We start from the raw sequence: 22,429 nt of genomic DNA, 5'->3' as shown, positions 1-22,429 counted from the left end.
AAAATGGCCCAATACAAACTTTCGCCAAAATCTAGTTGAAAAATTTAAGATTGAACTTTTGATACAAAAAAAAAGTATGAGTGCATATCTTTCACAAAATGATGAGTTATATCTTGCATCTCTTAAAGCTAGTTACTCAATTCGAAAGCATCGAAAACCTTTCACAAAATGTGAATTTGTAAAATCATTTGTATTGGTAGTTGCTCTTCAAAATAAACTATTTCGAAATATGGCGCTTAGTAATGATACGATTCAACAAAGATTCAACGGAATAATTCAGTTTATATGACTAGAAATCAGTAAATTCATTAATAAAAGCCCATTTTATTATTTATGTTTAAACGAAAGTAATGATGTGACAAAAACCAACAAAATTTTAGTATTTGCAAGATATTGCAATGTTGAAAAAAGAGAATTTACTGAAAGATTTCTGTACCAGACTTCATTGCAAGACCGTCCGAATGCAATTAATATTTATAATGATAAAATAATTTCATATTCAACAAACCCAAATTTAAATAAATTAAATTCAATACATACCAATGAACAATATATTTGTTCACAAAATCATATTTCTCCTCTAAATGCATATTATTAATGTCACCGAAATTGATACGCTTATGTAACCGAGTAATTAATTGTGTGTACTCAATATTAAATTTAATGTATGTTGATAATATAAATTATATATTGCGTAATGAATTTATGTAGATGACCTACATTTGCGAGCTTTCGACTGATATTAAATATGCTTATCAGTTACTTTACATATAAACCTATGCTTAAATACTAATCATTTGTTTTGTCATTAAACAGAGCAAACCATCATTTGTAACTTATCTATTGTTTTTAGTGGATACGTTTGTGATATATTGGACATTTAATTGATAAATTTGTCGTCACGTTAATCAAGATATAGTTGTCTATCCATGCAATGCAACTATCTATTTTGCACAAAGAATTGTGTGATATGTGTGTCTTGGCTCTGTAGATTTATTCAATAAATACATAAATAAATAATAATATAAATGTAGGCATGAAGCAGATTCGTGTCTCAAGAGCTCTTTGAGAGGCTGAATAAAAAAATGTGAATTTTACATGCTTATTTGCAATAGAGAAGGGAATAGTTATAATAAGACGACATTTTTACGATCATTCACCGGATTTCAATCCAAAAAATCTTTTTCTCTTTCAAGTTTATTTGTCGCCTTGGTGTTTTTAAAACTTTTAGTATTATACAATATGTATTGTAATAGAGAAAACATTTTTCATGTCACATAAATTGTGTTTGTTTTTATGGGCCAATCTGGGAATTAAATTACCACATCTCGTATATAAATGCCACAGTTTTTTTATTATTGTAATATTTTAAACAACGTTATTTACGACTGTCGCGCATGAAATTTCATATCGCTTCAAATACAAAAAATCCCCATTTCCCTTTTAACAATTTGTTTGGTTCGTTAAAAATAAAAGAAAAACAAACGCGATTTTGACGTTGTCTTATCGCGTTCGCTCAAGGTGGAAAATTTCATTTTCTTTCGCGACGCTCTCACCGATAAACTGTACAGAAAGTAAGAATGGCATGGCTTTTAATGGTGAAAAAAATATATTGTGTATACCTCCATCGCTTTTCCCCTATGAGTTTACAATTTTATTTAAAGGTATTCCTCGTATACACACAAACACAGTAACCGCCTCTCCAAACTTGTGCCGGAGAAAAGCCATTCAAAAATTTTCCCGGCTCGCAATTGTGCCGCGATTTATTTATTCAATATGGTTTTGTCTTGTGGAAATATGACTTTGCGCCGGAGCAAGTTATAACGCGAAAACGTACAGACTTTAAAGTTTACCTTGTAAATATATATTGTTGCGGCAGAGAAGGGAAATTTCGCGTTTTTGCAGAAATAATCGTCAAATTTTAATCAGCTTTTGTGCCGAAACCGATTGTTCTACGACAGCTTATATAATTTGAATATGTACTAATTTGAAATGTATCACGTTTGAAGTAATTTATATTCAGAATTTCTGATAATCGCCTATGGATTAATGTCGAATATATTTTGTAGTGTTGTGGTGAAAATGAATTGCCACTCTCAAGGTTAATTAACTTCGAAACTAATCATGCACATACAAACTGATACATAAACAACACGTTCTAGTAAATACATCTAAAAATTGAATAAAAAATAAATTTATACTCTTTTAGTATTAACAAGATGTATAATTTTTTTACATCTTATAAAAGTGTTTTTTTTTTATGTATACGCGTCGATGCGATTTTGGGGATTCAAATTACAGAATACCTTGTAAATATTTTCTTGAAAAAGTATCTGTATTTGAATATATAAAAATATTTAACAAGTCCACATGTGTATTATTTTAATTTGCATTACAATAATGCTTCAGAGTAGCAAAAAATAACAGTAGGGCCACTCATAATCATAGTGATGGGTTTGTACCTTTTATTAGGTTGATGCATAAGTAAAGTCGTATTTTTACATCGACTATCATATATTTTTTTTAACCAACTTTTTAATATCTGTGCTTAATGTTGTATTTGTATTATATAAAGGAGGGTTTCTTCTAACATTTTTTTAGTCTATCGTCAGCGGTTGAGTTATACAGAGCCCTTGTGATTTTTTTAAAATGTCAGAGAAAAAAGTCCATATTCGAAATTTTTTACTTTTATTTTTTTTAAAGGCCATAATGCAACATTGGCAACCAAAAACATACGTGATGTGTACAGCAGAGGTGCTATCGATGTTCGAAACAGACAACGATGGTTTGCTAAATTCAGATCTGGGAATTTATCAACAGCTGATGAAGAAAGAGTGGGGCGCCCTTCAACCACCGATAATGATGTTGTGAATGACATACTTGAAACTGATCTCCGTCAAAATACCAGGGACATCGCAATGAAGATGGGTATAATTCAATCTACGGTGGTGAGGCATCAGAATCACAGTGGAATGGTTTCCAAGTACAACGTTTGGGTTCCGCACAACTTGTCACCCGCAAACCTGCTGGACCGAGTTGCCACATGTGTTTCTTTGTGTGCGAGACAAAAGCATGAACTTTTTTGCTTCGAATAGTGACTGGGGATGAAAAATTTGTTGTCTATAACAATAAAACTAGGAAGCAACACTGGATCAAGCCAGGACAAGTCCCAATAACCACTCCAAAGGCAGAACATCGTTAAAAAAATAATGCTTTGTTTGGTGGGATATAAAGGGTATTACTTATTACGAGTTATTGCAACCTTACCAAACAATTAATGCTGATAGATATTGTGAGCAGCTGCAAAAATTAAACTCGGCACTCGTAAGAAAATGACATGAACTTAGCAATCGCAAGGGTGTCATCTTTTATCATGACAATGCGCGACCTCATTCTGCAATGATGACACAGCATAAATTAAAGGAGCTCAATTGGGATGTTTTAAAGGATCCACCTTATTCTCCTGACTTAGCTTCTTCTGATTTTCACTTGTTTTTATCTCTACAAAATTATTTAAATAGAAAAAAAATAATACAACAGATGAGGTAAAAACAGCACTAAATTCGTTTCTTGCATCGAAATTTTATTTTATTCTTATAAGATTAAAAAGTTGACAGAAATATGGGAGACAGTCATTAGCAGTAATGGAAAATGTGTAGTTGATTGATTTAATTAATTTTAACTAAAAATATTAACTTTTGTTTTCTTAAAAAAATACGACGTTACTTATGCATCAACCTAATAGATTTTCTTAGAAACAGTATTTTTTATTATTAATAAGCCTAAGCCCAATGCGTTACAACAAAGAAAATCTGTATCAACTGAGTAAGTTAATCAGATATAAGTAAGTATCAACCACCAGACTGAAAATCTAGGAATCTGTATTAATAATTATAAATTATTACGTGTAATATAATTTATTTGTATTTATACCAATAGATTGCACTATAGCTGGGGTCGTTTTTTTAATAATAGCGCATTTTTTTATAAATAAAAATTCGAGTGTCGCTGCCGGGTCTCGAACGCGTAGCCTAGAAGTTACTATTCTGAGACATTACCGACTACGCTATTTCATCCTATAATGTTTTTTATTTATTATTTCTTTAGTTATATAAGTAAATATATAACTATCTTGGGTACCTTAAAACAACGAAAGATCGACCATCGTACATGTAACGCGATATTCCTCAAAGTGTTTTGCGGTTTATAAAGATTTTTTTTATTAGTTTATGGCTTTTAAGTCTGTGTGGCTATTGTGCATTTAATGGTTGTTTAAAGAAGCAATTTTTTTATTAATAATTGTTAAGCCAAAGCATTGTAGTTTTCTAAATTTTTATTTGCATTATTAATACTCTACAATACAAAAACATATTAGTCCTTTAGGCAAACATATTTAAACAACTATCGGACTCTTGTAGCCAAGAATCATTCAACAATCTTTGATTTTGTGAAGAGCTCAGCAGTGATTTTAGATCAGTTAGAAGTTAATTCAAGATATAAGGTTATCCAACTAATCTTTAATGCAGGAATGCGGACAGAACGGTATAGTAAGAGGACCAAAGAAAGTAACAACGTGTTAACCATCAATGGAATACAGAGCGAGGATATACCATGTACTGATCAAATTAATTTTGAAAATGGTCCAACCGTCGTAGAGGTTCTCTATGTGTGAGGGGTTTATAGTCGAGCGCAACGGAGTTAGGATTAATCACGACTGTCAGTGATGAGCAAAACAACGAGTAAGAAGCAATGTTTTAGATCCTATCCCTAGTGCAACATTTGCCTTCGCAATTCTATTGTATTAGATCTAAAATAACCTATGCACGCCGTGCAAAAGTTACTGTGGTATATGCAAATTCCTCCGGCGCGTGTACACGCGTAATTATACTAAAATCGAAGCCGGGGGTGTTAGTGTTACCTGTTAATTTATGTCTGGCTCGTGTCTTAACTAAAATCCGGAAAACGTTTAAGGCAAGATATGCAAATGCGGAGTGTTTGCGTAAACCTGCATTACCCGACAACCTCGCCTTGGGATCTGGGAGCATTCCCGAAATAATCACCTGTTTGCATATCCAATTAATCCATAAGTTATCCCCTCGCGCGATTAAGTTTTAAATTAAGGTATGCAGGTACAAATTAAATCCTCAGGTACCTTCTAGAGCGAGGGAGGCGGACTTGACAACTGCTTGTGATTTAGCAAGAAGGCTCGAGACGTGTTCCACACTTCGGGTATCCCATTGTGATGAAACGACCAGACGAAATGTCTCGAACGAGCCGACTATAAAGGGTGTTCCAAATTCAAATTAAGGCAGACTACCCCTCCTAGTATTTTACAAGGGGGTGTTGTTCAATTTTAAAATACTTTGTTGCTTTTAATAAAGACTGACTTTAATAAAGAAGAAGAGTATGTATTTATATTTATGTATTAGAAGAATAAGATAATTGCTACTGATAGTTCATTAATTCATGCGTATTTATACTATTTGTATGATAATCTAGTACATACGTTCTCATTGTAAAGCCTGTTGCTAGTGTCACGTGATATTTATTTATGTGCAATTACTATTAGTTTGACGCCAACTGGACTGGAACCATCCATAGTTGTTGACCACCTAATGAAAGAAATACATTTGATGATTTCTACATCAGATGTAGAAATATTTTTAGAAAATATTTCATGCGTGAGAATCGAAATAATAATCTGATAACAAAACCACTCGAAACGTGATATAAGACAAAAAGGGGCTTCAGTGTTAAAATAGAACACTACCGCGAGAAAACATTTTTGCAGATTAAGTCAAAGTACCCACTATGAATAAGAAAAATTAAAAGTATCATTTGCAAATACTTCGAGAAAGGATAACACGTGCATTCGAAATTGCAATACAAACAGCAATCTAATTTGAAAAAATACTTAACAACCACCTTTTTGAAATTGGCCGTCCCACCGAAAGGGGCGGAAAACAAAAATTTAAAGATTAACGATTTTATGTGACGCCTCTAATGACATACTTGGACTCAGTTCATACGAGTTTCAACCAAGAGAAGGCAGTCTTAACCTCAGACCATTGAAGAGTGCAGAAGCCGCCGCTTCTCTCTTTGAATCCACTGGTCTAGATTGACGTCCGGAAACCAAAGTTGAACATGCTTCGGTAATGCCGTCACGTATACTTTTTATATACAAACTGTACGCGACGATCTCAATTGTTGCATAGAAATTGAAATACAACAAACATTGTCTTAAAAGCAAACATAAACACCTCTGACACGTAAACTTCATGTTAATCTTCAGATAAGATAATATTTCTCAGTAGCACGACTATGACTTTTATGATACATTCACGCAACTGCTTCGCATAAAATTTATACGTTTATCGTTTCCGACTTGAAATGGAACAAAAGATGCATCAAAGCACTCAGTGCAGTTTTACGACACAATTTTCAGTGCATTTCGTCTAGAGGGCCGCGAAGCGCAACAAATCACTTGCGATAGTAGTAGTAACAGCTAAAGTGGCCTTTTGTTGTGCGACGACAAAGTTATTTCGGCTTGTTCAATATGTTATCTGTTAAGTTTGGTGAACGTGAGCATAATGGATGTGTCAAAATCCTATTGAATGTCACACGAAGGATTGTATTCATATAAAAATATTTGAAAGCACACAAGTTGTACCAAATTTAACATATAGTATTGTTGTATTGGCGCTACAATGGGTCATGACTTTCAAACTTCTTATTCGTATTTTTCAATTAAACAATTTAATTGACTACGTCAAGGCTGAGCCTGAGAAAAAATGTATTATATATTTTACGTATTAAAAGAGACAGAGACTAAATTAAATGCTCTACACATGTATTAAAATAATATAGCGAGTGCTAGGATCAGTAACCATATAAGGCATATCACCATCAGATATTGATCGACGGGCGCGGGCGTACAAAATAACTTTCCGCCGGCATATTATCGACACTTAATTGCTGCTCAATAGTTATATATCAATAATATAAATAAATATACACAGCTTGTTGTTTTCGTCCAGTCTAATCTATGGATTGAGACAGTTCAAGGATTAAACGATAATACAAAAATCCTGTATTTCATTTTTCATGCCGATCGTTAAAGCAACGGCAATAACAATCTGCGTGTACCAATGTAATGGTGGTACAGTGTCATAACTGCCGTACATTTTTCAAAGCCGTTAATCTTACGGGTGCATTTTACGTTTTATTTCGCTGAAACCATCGCGAGAAGTAATGTCTGGCAACAACGTAGAATTTACGGATTCAATATAAACCCTCGGCACGTTCTGTGTATCATGCAATAATACTTTTATAAAAATGTGCTATGTTTTATTTATTAAACTCCTCTGGGAGATTGTAATCGTTTTGATTTCAAATGCGTATTTTCTTTGTACATTTTCGATTAAATGTTATATATGTTATATTAAATGTGTATTTCACAAACTATTTCAGTGAAATCTTATCTGAATACATTTTAACGGTAGATATATTATATATAATACTAATACTTGAGAAAATATCATTTAACTGATAGCGCTAGTGAAATTGTATGCTGCTCTAAAATATATATGAAACCCAAATTGACGATTAGCTATTCAAACCCAAACTTAACTTTAAGTTCTATAGTTCTGAGTTTAAGCAGCAAATGGACTTTTCGCAATTGTTACAGTGAATGTGTATTTTTCAGTGAAGTTATATTTTTACTAGTAAAAATATAATTTCATTAACTAGGTCAGTTAAAACGTATCAAACAATTGATTTATAATTTCACTGGGCAATATCGGTGAAACTGTATTTATTTAAGGTTATTAATTTATTGGTATTGGTACTATGATTTTTCTGTTCCTTTCAAATTAGTATATTTTATTTGTTGAAAACGATATCTCAATAACATAGAACTACGAAAATTACGATGCTATGTTATTTTAAACCAGATGCAGAGAATAAAATTATTCATGTTGTAGGGGATTAACTAGTAGGATATTAAAATAATATTGTGCAATATTAACGAATTTTTTATTCTACAATATTCACATAAACATTTTTAACTTAAATTTAATTAATGTTTACGATAATTAGAAATAAATAAATATACAAAGGATAAATCTTTTGAAAATGAATATTATTGAGATATTCTATAATAAATTTTAAATCTAACAATAATTAAAATAAAACTACAGTCATGGACATAATAATGGGGCACCCCTTAAAATGGTGCGTAGTCTTTACAAGTGCATAGTCTGACCAAAATATTTTAACCGTAATTCTGAAAACTATAGAAAGAATTTTGTGTATTTAATATCATTTGCACATTTCAGATTAATTAAATTTTCACTAATATAAATATACATCTCCCAGTAAAAATGAATTCCGATATGATTTTTCTTAAATGCCAATAAAAATATATTTCACTAAGATAATACACATTCACTGTAACATATATAGTTTAGTATAGTTTTAAATACATTAAGGTTTGCTTACCAAAAATGCTGTTTCGCTCTATTCAAGCTGGATAGAGAATAACCTGTAACAAAATAAGCAAGAAGAAATTTTAATCGAGTCTTAATTGAAAACAAATATTTATTCGACAAACGTATATATTTTAATAACACATTCTCATGGCTTTGAAATAGGGTATTAACATGCGCTTAGATAAAACCCATCCCGGTGCATATCATCCCTCGCGGGTGAAACAGAGCAGTGGGGAAGTTTCGCAAGTTTTGCGTGTACATAGAAGGATTAAATTCTGGGTGACTCCACAGTTGGAGAACCACTTAGCGGCCGCACTCAGTAAATATTAATTCGTATTATGAACTAATTAAAAAGATTAGTGGTACTTTGTAACAGAGACGGGGATGAAGAATTACTTTAAAGCTGAAGGATGTAAAGGGATGGACAGTTTTGATTTGTGTTTTGCTTCATCTTGAGCAAGTTGCGTTGGATTAATAAAGTAGCGTTTATTTATCTCTTTTTATAATCTAATTATTATATACAATAATTTCAAAGCAATATGATATAAATATTATTTTTTTAGTATCATTGTAATTTACTAATAAATATTGTACGAATAAACTTCAATAGTAAATCAACATGTAAATGTACAAGCTTAGTGATTTTATCTTTATGACAAAATTAGATGAACATAAAAGTTAAATAAGCGTAAGCTACAACATTATCAACGAAAATGTTTTATTAACATTTTTTTTGTATGTTTCTCACAACTTTTCTTATATCATACATTATGTGGATGAAATATAATAAATCATATTATATATTATTAAGTTACCAGGAAGTTGAAAGATAATGTGATTTGATTAGGAAAATCCCGACTTCCTGTCAGGTTCAAGGGATCGGTTTCATCGAAAAACTTGTTGAGAAAGCTTGCCGTTTATTAAAAAACTGGCGAGATAACGAGAAAAACTAACCGTTTTTATTCCAACGCTTTATAACCATCAACAGTGTAATTAAATTAAGCGTTTTTTTATATTCAACCCGCAGCAAAAACAAAACTCAACTAGTCTTGCAAACAAACTCTAATCATCATAATTATTCTTCCCTCTCAAAGTTTTCTTCCACAAGTGGCGATGAAAAAAGTCATCAGGCGAAACGGAAACAAAGTTATACATTTACAGCTTCCTGCCGGTTTTGTGTTTGTGCGTTTTAAATAATATAAAACGCCTTAGAGATCGTTTCGTTTCGTTTGAGATTGCGGAAAAACATCTTGGATTTAATTGAACAGACCTAAAGACGAATCTCACCCTTTTTGATCAAAGCGACGCGAATAATTAATAATCCGATGCCTATACACTTTGATGAGTTAATTCAATGAGCATACGCAAATTGAATACCATAAAAGACGTTTATCAACTTCCAACTACTTTTCATATGAAATAAGAAAACTTTAGGCTTTTGAATCTGCCTTAAAAATAAATAATCTAACCTCATTTGAATGAATGGCAGACGTTAGAACTATTAAATTATAAATTACATGTTTTAGAATAGTGAGATGAAAGTGACATTATTGAGACATTTTCACCTTAAAGATGAGTTAGATATGCACCAAGTATATGCCACCTAATAAAATGTATGCAATCAACTTTTATGCTTGATATATTATGCACTATTGCTGATGTCTGTGCAATATTTGCAATGTTTATGAGATTTCGCTTTGAGCTTTAATGCAATATCATATGCATATGCTTTTATTAAAAAAATAAACGTGTATGTGCAATAGAAATATTGTTTCCATTGAATACACCCGGCATCCATTCACGCCGTAAATAGATCGCCCTTTTTTGACAAATTGAATTTTGTGTTCAAAATGCGGTTGGGCCATATGGTAATTTATTGTAATTGATGATGTTCCATTTGTAAGCGACGTGTTTCTCTGTTTTTTTCTATCTCTCTCGTTGTTAGTCGTTATTTTTACACGAAAAGATAAAGAATGGTAGAGCGTTATCGGTTCATAATAATTTGTCCTTTGTTGAGTGTGTGGGACGGAAGAATGCATAATGTATGAAGGGTAATTTTTAATAATAATATATATGACTTCTTTATCGTTGATCAATTATATAATACGTAATAGAGAAAGGATAAATACAAAATTGTTTAATAAACTAATTTTTTAAGTATCATTACAATAATAATATTGTACATATATTAATCTAATTTTTATATTAACTTGAACAATTAATTATGTTTTTTTCTATAAGCTTTTATTCTTTAAGAATCGCATAAGAATATTGCTTCATAAATTAATAAAGCATTTATGTCTTAAATCAGCCGTAGGCAATCTATGACCCGCGGGACATCAAGTTGTAGGCATTTACAGGTGTCACTACAGTAATCACCTGGTTGCAGATCTATTATGCTTCTCGAACGGTGCGTTTCTTAAAATATATTAATGATAATTATACTTTTATTTAAATCATAAATCATTAACAAGATCTGTAAAACAAGTGTTAATTATAATTAGCACTTGTTTTAGAAATTTCAATTTGAAAATATATTTTTAAATTCAAATTTCTATAAAAGTTTTTTTGGTTTTAAGGCCAAAGAGGTATGAGTTTGTAACCAAATATATGCCAGAAAAGCTGGTACCAAATTATTTCATAAACATTTCAAAATTATTACATAAATAAAGAGGCAGTGGAGTTAAAATGGCAGTGTTTGGTGGGGTGTCGAGTTGAATTATTGTCGGCTGTAATTTCAGCGGAACAGCTGGGATTCGTCAAGATGAGGATGTTGGTAAGCTAATTGGATTGCCTCAATATAAATGGTTTAGGTGGTAACTAGTGAGTTAAAGAACAATATTATTAGGCGCATTTGTTCAAATAGTTTTAGAGTGACTTCTTAATTAAACCAAATTGTGCAAATGGTTGAAAGCCCAGAAGTTAAGCTTCTATCTGTGGCAAAAATACGTTTTCTAAGCTTCCCGTTGTTAAGGTTAGTCGTAGGGTAAACGTTTATAGCAATCCTTAAATGCATATTTTGGATTTTATTTCACGAAAAGAAGAGCTACACGTTTCAGAAGTTTTTTTTATATTAAAGATTTATTTATGTATAAAACTATAGCTAACATTAATAAAAGTTGCTTTCTAGGTTAAAAATTGAGTTTTTAACCCTTAAAGTGCCAGTGGCATGGTGTTATATGGTGATTTGAACGACTCACATATTAACTGAATCCCACTAATAAAAAAGGTTTATTTTACATAAAAATTTGTGAAGCACATGTTAAACATATAGTAAAATACAGAAGCTAAGCATACTCGCAAATAATAAATCTCGGTATAGGGTGAAAAAATAAAAAATGTAGATTTTGAAGACTTGTGTAAAAAAAATCAGGTAGCAAAATGCACTAAGTTTGAGCTTTGCCGACGACGTGAGTATTTGTTTAAATCTAGATGGCATAAAATCCATTTTATACCACCTAGAAGTAAGTTATTGTAAATTTTTTATGTTAATTTTGTAATGAATTTATTATTCATTACCTTTTAATATTTAAAAAAATGTTTTATTCCTTTTAATAACCCAAAGTAGTTCACAGTAAAGCTATAAACAATATTAATATAAAAGCAAATAATTTAATGCACCAATTATGAAATAGCATATAAATATTATGGCTCACTGTATATTACAGTTAAATAAGAATTTAAATAATATATTTATTTTTGTCTTAACAGATCGTAAAAATGCACTGGTAAAAAGTATAATTTTCTGTATTTAAATCGTAAAAAAAATACTTTTTTGTATCAAAAATGATTTCCCAGGATTCAAAAGAATTAGCTAATTATTAGTAAACAAAACACGTTTTAAACATATTTGGGATTGATATTTGTCAAAAACCATTGAGTTAGTCAGTCTCTGGAAAAATGTAAATTTTTGATACACCTGCACTCGTCATATGCGGGATCGTTAGATTCTCATAATAATAAATAACTCTTTAATAGTAAAAACTTAATTATAATAAAGTCAAGGATGTAAGTGATTTCGTTATAAAAATTAATGTAGACAACGAAAAATATTAAATAGATAAACGTGAGCTCATTATAATTTACGCCAAGAATATTATTCCAAATAAAATGATATACATTTTAAAATATAATTTGTATATTCCTATAATATTATGTACTTGAATATTTATACAAAGATTCTTTTCTATACATTTTTGATCTATTTTAAAATGTATACAATTATAAATTTATATATAAAAATAAATAAATCAACGTTTTTTTACTCCTATAGTCCTAAGATATTTGGTTCAGTATTAGATTCCCTAGTTGTGATAGTTTTTTATGTAGTCGATTTTATCATCATATTTTTTAAAGCAACGCGAAATTTAATATGTAAATCAAATTTTTAAATCTCTTGTTCAAAATATTATAATCAAGTTACTTTAGTTGTTTTTATACATCATTAAACATTTTATATAAATAAACTTTTTTTGTACTTAAAAAAATCACATTTATATCACAACGTTTAGAGCGTATTCAAGTCTATATTATAATAAATCATATTAAATCAAAACATTTATAATTCAAAAAGTATATCTAAAAATAACTAGACCTTATTTGAATAAATCGAATGATATATATATATATATATATATATATATATATATATATATATATATATATATATATATATATATATATATATATATATATATATATATATATAAAATAAGGGTAAAATTTTATCTTGTCTTGTCTTTATACAATATATTATAAGGGCCACTTAATCTTGACTCATATCCATGTACATAAAAAATTGTTATTTTTTCTGGATTACCTTAACACAATAAGTATTAGAAAACAAATCGCTAACAAAAATGTCTTTGAACGAATTTTTCATTCAGTATTTATTGATCCACCTGTAATCGCATTAATATTTTTCGTTTTAAGTACTCTTAATTTATATTCAAAGGATTAATCCGAGCACTTCACAAACACCTTTGACTCGAATAAATGCGCCCTTAAAACACCTTGAATCACTCCAATGGTCGCACAAATTAAATCTCGGAACGAAAACTACCTCAGACATTCGATTATCCGCCTTCCTTTCGAGCGCGAAATTGGAGAGTCGCAAAATATTGACTCTGTTTAAAATTAGTTAAATGTTTTAATCAGTACTCAAGTTTACTTTGTTAACTCGAGGTGCTTATAATCCATCAAAATTTCGAATATGTACTGGGCCAGAAAAATTATTTATTGTATTAAAATAACACACTCACGCCACATTTTTCTATGCCCATTTCCGTGTATACAAATAGTACTTTCCGAAAGCAGTTGCATGATATCCATACGTAATGGTCTTAGTTTCACAGTATCGCATCGACGGAACGTTTTTACGACATGTCTTACTTATTCAAACATCACGGTCACATTAGTGGCGGTAGACACGCGAAATTATGGTCATCCCCTATTGGAAAATTATCATTATATATTTAAGTGGCAGTGTTGTTGGGCCCTATACACGTGACCTGTTGCACGTGGAAGAAGGCAATAAATTTCGCGTCGCTACTTTATATCTATTATACTACATATATTAGAAGCGGTAGATATAAAACAGCCATTAACCACCGAGTAGTGCGGTACAAGGCTCTTGTTCTCAGAAACGGGGTGGTGTATAATAAATTAAATTATTTATGCACGTTATGCAATTTATACACGTTGCATGTCTAGATAAATATATAATGCATTCTCAGGATTCAATTCCAGTTGGAAAAGGAAATTGAATTTCTGCATTTGATCTTGTTCGCTTGATATGTTGTTCTCTGTTCCTGATTGTCTGGTTTTTATATATACATACAATATAGAATGGGTTTTGTATATATATATATATATATATATACATATGTATATATATTTTTTCCTATAAACGATAGAAAATAGGTATGTTTATTTGCAGGGTCGCCGAGAGCGAAACCGGGTCCTGGGAAAACAATGATTCCGGGCCTCATGACAAAAATGGCATTTTATATATTAAATATATAATACGAGTTCCTCCTTTCTATGTTACAAATAAATATAAAAATTAGGCACTGTTGCGACATATTTTCTGAAATCATATTTTTTGCGAAATATTTTAATTAGGCATTAAAAAAATATTTACCAAATAATTAGTCATGTTTTCATTGCTGCTTAATGTTGCTATATAATGAATTTCCATTTCAGGTCAAAAGCAATAACATCGTGCCATTTCATAAAAACGCTCGATTATCAAGCTTTTATATTAAGACTTTTCATAACAATATTTCGAGTAAGAATCAAATAAAATACATTTAAACGAAATTTTGCCCAATAGGAGAGCGCAAAAAACAATTATTCCTTCTCATAAGTAAAAAATTCACATCAAAAGCAATAAAATCGTGTCGTCACCGTCGCAGTGCGAACGCTCGTTCCGGACAATATACCAATAATTTCAGTTCTTCAATGATATGTACTCAAATTATCAATAAATTTATTGTTATTTTCCATTTCCTGCCCGATCACAATCATGCAGGGATCATTTAGCCAATCATTGCACTCGCTTCTTAGAACAACGAAATATGTATACGCCTTTAGAAAGTGACATTTGCTTGATGGACATCTCCGAGATCGAATTGTGTAACGGGAATGTTGTGGCCTTTTGTTTTCCGGTGATGTATAGTTTCAAGAATAGGATCTCCCCAATGCTACGCGAAAAATCATGTGATGGTTTGCATTGAAGGTTTTAAATTAAATTATGTTCTAGAAGCGGTCATTATAAGTATACCTAATATAAAGTGAGGCAAATAAAAAATATGAATTAATAAATTAAATACTGATTTTCACCACTGCCATATTTCATAATAAAAGTGTACTATATGTTTGAGAATCGTCCGTTTTAGAGAGATGCAAATAAGCATAAAGAGAGCGTCCGGCAATTGTCGCTTCTGCACCATTGCCCATACAAAATGTACAACGCAATGGGAAGTAAAACAAAACAAATATACAAACGTAAAAAAAATAATATCTACAAAGCGCCAGTGGAATTTTCCGATTCCGAGTGACCAAAGGAGTGTTTTTCCTTATCTTTGGAGATTTTCCACTCCGTCAATTTATCATCCGACGTTACTTTTCTCTTTGTGTATTATTTTACGTTTTCATATAGGGCAAAAAAAACACTAGAACAGAGTTATGAGGGCTGAACGTCACAAGGCAGAGAACGTCTGTGTATGTTTTATGTGTGTTAATGTATAAATAGATAAATGCGTACATGAATAAATCTGAATCTTATCTAGCGAAAATCTTGCGCGAGCTACGAGACCGTAATGCGATCTCTTTGATGGGGTCTTAAGGAAATTATGTATTATCGCGTGTGACACAGGATATGAGGAGGCATAGACGAAGACATGACACATTAAATCAACGCGTTTGTAATATCAGACATTGTACAGAAAACCTGATATTAATATAATTTATAAAAAAAAAAATATTTCAATATATAGAACAATAAATCTAGTAGAATGAATGTAATTAGATACGACAAATAAAGGATGTATTTTAAATATAAATAGAGTAGCAATACAATAGAATCAAAGTTTTATTTGCTTTAGTCAATCATTCCATTAGACCATTCGTTCGAGCCTGTCCCTATCTAAAGGTTGTCCCAAAATTAACGCAAGAATTGATTTTGCCGTCATTTGTGCAGAAAATTTCGACAAAAGAGTGCGTATGTGCCAGCAAAACCGTGGAGGCCATTTGCCCGATGTTATATTCCATAAATAATCCTATCCTATGTACTTTATGATTCAATAAAAAAATAACAATCTAAAGACAAAAAAAAAACAGTTTTCTATTTAATTCAAATCTTGCGTTAATTTTAGGACACCCTTTACTTGTAATTATTACTACAAGAAAAAAATAGAGTGCATATATAGATTTATTACGCTATCACACTAAACTTAATTACCGATTCGATCAGAAGTGGACGTAGTATGAAATTTCATCAGGGTAAACACATTAACCGACATTCGTAACGCCTTTGTGCCGTTATAACGCCGTAATAAAGAGCCAATAACGACCGATTTACGGTCGTATGTAACAAAAGGTTCGATTTTCACCCCCTTACACTTGAAAATTGCATTTGAATTACGGCCGCCGTATTCAAATGGGCAGTTTTTCCACTCGCGAGCTTTCGATCGAGCCGTCTCAAAGAGAAAGCTTTTAACTTTTACACCGCGAAGGCGAACCCGAGCCCAAATGGGTTTATGGATATGCACGATTGCATCTGAGTGCCTGTAATTGAATGTTGGGCCGTGTAATTTGCGGACCGCCATGATAAAATTGTTGCGCATTATATGGGCGAAAGCTCGGTTAAGGCCCTGAGGGTTAATTTTCGAACCTTTGGGTTTTCTTTTCGTAACGCGATAGCATTATATTAACGGTGGCGCGTTTCTAGGTTTGAGAAAAAATGTAATATTTTTTTATATGCGAGACGTCGGTTCGAGGAAACCGAAAAGTGATATATGTAGAATTGGCATGTCAGCGTGAAACACTGAGAAATCAAAATCTGATCGAGGGTAGAACTCTTTTTTTCATATTCAATAAGAATCAAAGTGATTTCTCATGGGTGAATTCATTTTACATCTAAAATTGAATTTATTTTTTGTTGTAATACTAGATATTAAATATTTTAAAATTAAATTTTATTGCTATTTTTACAATATAATCTTATATAATTTGTTACAGAAAATATTTGGGTGAAATCAGAATTTTAGGTTCATCAATTAAACTACTCTTTTATTTGCAATTGTAGGGATTAAGCATAAAAATGCCTGTTCGACTTGTCATAAACCGTTATAATTGTCTAAGAATAAATAAATTTATTTGCTAAAATGGGACACCACCGTGGGAAACTTTTTCACAGCTCAAGTTGTAAAATACGTGTTATAATCCAGAAAAAAATCCGCCACTATTAGAAAAAATAACGCGTGCATAACGCCGTTTTTAATCTGCTCTAGTAGCTTTTCAAAAATATTTTCTACCTTTTGGTGAATAATCATCACAACGAAAAGGGTCGGATAACATAATCCTTCACGAAAGGGCCATGAATATATGGGAATGCGGGCAACAAATAATTACTTCTTTTCAGACACGTCTAAGAAGACGTCTATTGAACTTCCAATTAGGAGTTCAAAGCATCCGAACTTTGCGGGCTTCCCAACCTGGTTTACTACAAAGAGAAGGCACATTTTTCAACTGTTAATAAAAATAAGTAACCCTGGCACATTTTTATTGAATATTTGGTTTAAGATTGTACTACTGAATTTTATCTTTATTCAGAAATGCGTTAGTTAAAAATATATTCTTTTCATCACATGTAACAATACGTACAGAGCGACTACTTTTTGGCATGCATTGCAAGAACCACTGCCGTTACCAGTACTAGGGCCCTACGAGTCCAACCCAATAGGCGGCATCCAGCTTTTAAGGGCTGGATGAGCGGGATCACCCCCCGATAGTACTACATTATTTGTGTAGTACTACGGGGTAGTCTCAGTAGTGTTTATCCCGAACGTTCTGGGAAACGCTCTCCTGACTACCTGCAAATCTGTTGCATTGCATTTGCATGCTATTGCATTTCAGTGCGTTTCATCCTTGTACATCACTTTAAGTGATGCTTCAGTTCCAGCTTTAGCCCTCGGTCTCTAAAGGCCGAGCCCTTTGGCCAGCTGGCGTTGAAATGCAATGCTTTGCTCGTCACTGGTGGTCCAGAGGACGTATTTCTTCCTCTTAGGAACTTGAGAATTCAAGCTCAAAAGAGGTCCCTCACTCTCCCACGCAGTTAAAGGCGAACTCCAGCGTGCGGTCGACTGGCGCCGAACAATACGTACAATGAGCTGCATTTCTCACAGAAATACGAAGTATATTCGTTTTCATCGAAGATCGCAGAAGCCACTGCTTCTCCCTTCGCATATTATAATATGATCAATTATAAAAAAACGATTTAAATATTATGCCAAAGTAAAAGTTTTGAAATGTAATCTAATAAAAATTTCACCTTACCGAAAAAATATGATAGTTCTAATATCAGTGTTAATTAAATATGTAACCAAATCGTTCATACTTGTTTCATACAGGAAATCGTATCAAGATCAAATATAAAAATTAAACAACGGATTAAGAAGAGCAAATCAATCCGAGTGTTTGAGAATTTATGATTCCACCCCAGGGCCGCATCGGTTGTACGAAGGGGGCAAAATCAGAGTTTCGCGGGAGAGCCGTTTGTTTTATACAGGACCCAGTCAAAGTTTGGTACTACGAAAATAAAGCTTCGGGCCTAAATGAAAAATTGATTCTCCCACTGTGTGTATAGCACACACATACATACACACGCGCGTAATAATAGGTGTTTTCTGAAAATTTAGGTAATTTACTAGCAAAGTTGCTAAGCGAGAATTTCCTTTTGGCGGGCAAAACCGCAAAACGAACCGTAAGCGGTTAAACTCTTCGACAACTCGGCTAAAGATGTGCTTTTATATGACTTATTGTTTGGGAGTAAGAAAAGCGTTTTACTTTTACTTTTCAGGGAAATATGTATTAAATTATGATCGGCGCAAAGAAATGTACGACCTTTAAAGGTTACGAAATAGTCAAAAAAGTGTAAAAAAAAATTACTACAATATATAATCAAAGATGCAGAGATTATAAAATTCATATTCTAAAACTCATGCCATGCATTTCATTAGAAAAGCGGTCGATTTGATTGTAATTGTAAAAGAATAATTTTAGTGATACATATTTCAAAAGAAGCTTACTAAACCACTACGACAAACTGATCAAAAAGCTTCTAGAAAAGTTACATGCTTTGGATCAGCAATGCGAATTATTTAGTATATATTCGCAGAAATAAATTGTACAGCAAGATTTTTTAGTGTTATAACGGAGTAAAAATACTAAAATGTATAAGAGGGTCTAAAAGCTTGTTTTCCGTTAAAAAGTGCATTAAAGAGTGTGTAGAATTACCTTTAAAAAAATTTTTGCAGGCAAATTCCTTGAACCATGAAACATCTTTCGAAATTAAAATAAGTATTTATATAATAGTTACTTTATATAAACAAACTTTACGTACGATACAGCGGTTCTAAACAAAAAAAATATTTTAAATATAACTTAACCCAATAGAAGTACAAATACAAATTGCATCTGATTTAAATAAAATAATACAAGTGGCACTTTGCCATCTCGTCGCTCTCTAATAATTATTTAACGTAAAAGCTCAATTATTTCAAACGCGAGCAATTTTAATTAATTAGTTTTAACTTTCCAAGACTATTTTGCTATTCTTTGCCTTTTTATATATGCATATAGGTTTTTCTCTTCCTTTACAAGGGCCGACGCACTCGGTTGCATTCACAGCCGTTTCGTTAAACGACACGTTCCCGTTTTTGGATTGTAATTAAATTTTGGAGTACGTTTAGGGCTTCTGGCTAGATCGACATTCGGGTCACGCTTTCGGAGTAAAATAGGAACGAAAAACGTGCACTTGCTAATAGGAGAGTTTTCACCCTTCGGCGCTAAGGCAGGCGCTAATTAGTCACGGCGCTAATTGGTTACGCTCCTTTCGGAGCTTTTCGATCACAATGAGCTTTCGAGACAACGGTGACGTTATGAATGATAGTTTTATTTTTCAAGCAAATTAATTATTAATTATGTGTATTTAAATAATATTCCTTTATATTATGCATGTCATGTTTACGTAATTGTTTTCGTAGAGATTTGTTAGAAATCTAAATCGGTGGTTATAGACAAGTCAATTTTTTTCAGGTGAGTAGCAGCAGAATACTATTTGTAAGTTATTTAAAATTTAATATAAAATATCAATCAAAAATTCCCATGATTAGTAAATGTGGATAATATTTTACCAGTAGAGAATAAAGAATTTATATATAAATACATATGTAACATTATTTTTTGAACAAGTTTCGCTAATTCGCTGAACGTTTCCAATGTTTCTTAAAATTACTTTAAAACTGCTATCAAGAACAATAAGAAAGCAAGTTAAAGTCCTTTCTAAAAAAATAAATCGTATCCAAAAACCTAATCCCGTTTCTACTCGGAACCAGAGAAGAGAGCAAATATTATTTTTATTGGCCAGATATGCCAAGGTTTCTTTCAATATCTGGTTTGTCTTTGGCCAGTTTTTCCTACTGATGAATCAGCTCAATTAAGCATGTCCAGAGAATACCTCCAACGGCGACTTCCACCGAGAGTGCAGACTTTCAAGTTTTCTTTTTATAGTCAGAGGTATAAATACATGGAATCCATTGCATGCACCACTGCCGTTACCGGTAAGAAGGCCCTACGAGTCCAACCCTTCGGGTGGGCACCCAGCTTATAACGGCCAGGTGAGCGGTCCCCTACCCCCCGTAATACTAAATATGTTATAGGATATATATTCATTTTTCTCCTGAGAGATTTTATAGAATCAGTCGGGAGTCTACACCACTTAATATACTTGAGGACGACGACACCAAAATGCAACCAGATGATGCGTCGCCGAGGGTCTGCGTCACAAAAATGAATTCTCAGAAACTGTGTTCCAAGTGGCGTGTTTTATTTTTTTGTGTTTTGTGTACAAGTATTTATACCGTATTTTTTTTTAAATAAAAGGTTTTGTGCTTAATAAAAATATCCCGAAAGTTTTAAATTTGTCGCATATTGGAAAAAAACATATATTTAAATACTGAACAAAATTGTCAACTATTTGTTAATATGTATAGTGAAAAATTTTATTTTTTAATTTATAGATGAATGTTAATACTTAAAATATGTTGTTTATTGTTGTGTTTATAAAGAACGCAGAAAGTTAATTTTTCTCTATATAAACAGCAGGAGTCCCTACATAAGAAACAGATCTTCGGACAAAGATTTGTTTTTTTTTCATGGAAGAAGATCAAATAAATTTCAACAGATCTAAGATCTGCATAGCCCACGTATAACACAACAGACAAAATAACTAACAATATCATTGATTATCCATTAAGTACTTTATGTACGCCGTTAAATAGTCCAAATAAAACAAATTGTGCCGTCGTTGTTGTAGTGGGAACGTTCCGAAAAACCGAATTTTGACTAAAAGAAGAGAACAAAAAACCATTATAACTTCTCAGAAGTCAAAAATCCACGTCAAAAGCAATAAAATCGTGCCAGCGCAAAATTTTTAAGCAAATTAATACGCAGTATAAACATAAACAAGATCCATTAGTTTAATAGCATTAAATAGCAATCAATAATGTAATTAAAATTGAATGTCTGGAAGCATATATTTGTTAAGATGGTTCCTAATATTAATTATAGATAACGTAAGCTTGTTCATACTGCAATTATCGTAAAGATCGCTATATACTCATACAAATGCAGTTCAGTTATATATAATATTAAAAAAAAACTTTTTAAATCCATTTGAAAATTACACTTTTGAATAATTTATATAAATAGTTTTCCGTTAAAATGTTACTAAAATAAAATATAAATGTATTACTCGCTACGATACTTATAAAACTTTTAGACACTAGTCAAGCTTCCAATATCTATAATTATCTACGCCACTTACCTGAAAACTTTCATAATATATTATTCATATCCATTATGGAGCAACAGAACCGGATAAAGTTCATAAAACGTCAACCCTTCCCACTATTTATAAAATCTAACAAGAAAAAAAGTTATCCAATCGAGCGTTACGTTTATTCCCGCAGACACCGCATCCAGCGAAATCATTCTTTGGCATAACATAAAATTCAGGTAATGTTTTTCAGGACAGGCCTGTCAACCTCCGCCTCCCCTTCCCACGGGATGGGGCAAAAGTTTCGGCGCAGGAACGGGAGGACACGTTTCTGGGACTATAACTGTCAGGGAACATATTGAATAGACTTTTATAGGCG

At 31.9% G+C, this 22,429-nt stretch overlaps 1 protein-coding gene across 4 annotated transcripts in view; it reads right to left on the bottom strand.

Moving 5' to 3' along the window:
• Window positions 1-22,429, bottom strand: part of kek5 (leucine-rich repeat, immunoglobulin-like domain-containing kekkon 5 protein) — a 653,879-nt gene that overhangs the window by 217,126 nt on the left and 414,324 nt on the right. For all 4 annotated transcript variants that reach the window (XM_088194859.1, XM_088194856.1, XM_088194858.1 and 1 more), the window contains exon 2: window positions 8,500-8,542. The gene's annotated coding sequence lies outside the window, so the exon portion shown is untranslated. The remainder of the gene's footprint in view (window positions 1-8,499; window positions 8,543-22,429) is intronic.

The sequence above is a fragment of the Plectrocnemia conspersa genome, unplaced genomic scaffold (assembly GCF_051122295.1).
Source record: "Plectrocnemia conspersa isolate PC_06_02 unplaced genomic scaffold, ASM5112229v1 ptg000010l, whole genome shotgun sequence".
In the NCBI taxonomy this organism is placed as follows: domain Eukaryota; kingdom Metazoa; phylum Arthropoda; class Insecta; order Trichoptera; family Polycentropodidae; genus Plectrocnemia; species Plectrocnemia conspersa.
Note: the sequence above shows the minus strand (reverse complement) of the source record. Positions and strands in the feature narration are given on the sequence as shown.